We start from the raw sequence: 1098 nt of genomic DNA on the forward strand, positions 1-1098 counted from the left end.
CGGAGAGGAGGGTCTCTTATCGCCCGCTTGCGCTCCGCGTTTCCTTTTATTTGCGGCCTTGCCCCGAAACGACTCGTAACCGCTGAACGACGAAGTGTTTACAAAATCCTATTGAATCATGAACAGTATACCGAAAGGGTGAACTATTTTTTTCTTGGCGCTTTGGTCCCAAACGCAGGCCGCGCTAACTCACACTCCCCCGGCGCTGCTCCCCCAAACGAACGCGCGCGCGACCCCTCCGCCGCACATCCACCCCAAAGACAACAACAACTATGGAATTGCGTTTCTGCCCCCCTGCTCGGCCCCCTCCCCGGCTGCGGCCGTACCACGCAGAGCTGCCGCACCTTTTGGCTGTGTGTGCGTGCGCGTGGGGAGGCGTGCGTGCGTACGTGCGTGCGTGCCGGGGGGAACAATCCGCCACTCGCCATCCTCCCCGCCTCCCGCTCTGTCATTTCCATTGTGGAATGGCGACTCTGACGCGGTATGACCGGGAAGTTAGGGAGGGGGGGAGGTGGAGGGAGGGGGCAATCCCGGCGGGGTGCGCCAACTCTCACTATCCGCGGCGTCGATACAATGTGAAGCCCCGGAGCGGGGCGGGGCCGCTGCTGGCGCGTTGCTCGGTGATGCTTTGCTGCCTCACCTTGCAGCCCACATCGCGTGCGGCCGGCACATCTGTTGGTCGGGGCGGAGGGCGGGGCTGGCGGGGCCGGGCGGGGCACAGGGGATGCTCCACCCCCTGCTCTTCCACCACCCCCCTACCCGCACCCGCGCTCGTTCACATCTCTCTTTCTCGCATTCGAATGATTAAAAGGATTTCAGCGCGACGGCCTGCCCGTGGGACCGCGCGGTCCACCGCCTCCCGCCCGCCTCTGACCGGCCGTGCGGGAGCTGCGGGCTGCGGGTGCGGCTGGCGGGCGCCAGGTAGGCAGACCCGCATTGCGCCGGTGCGCACCGGGCGGCCAGGGCCCGCTTCTGCAGGCGGCCATCGCCGCCATGGCCCTGCTCTGCTCTGCTCATGGCTCGCGGGCCCGACGAGGCGCCCGGCGCTTGCACGGACAGACACTTGAGTGGATATGCAGTGTGCGACTCAAGTCACTC

Source organism: Frankliniella occidentalis, unplaced genomic scaffold, assembly GCF_000697945.3.
Source record: "Frankliniella occidentalis isolate FOCC.00 unplaced genomic scaffold, Focc_3.1 Scaffold1137, whole genome shotgun sequence".
Classification (NCBI taxonomy): domain Eukaryota; kingdom Metazoa; phylum Arthropoda; class Insecta; order Thysanoptera; family Thripidae; genus Frankliniella; species Frankliniella occidentalis.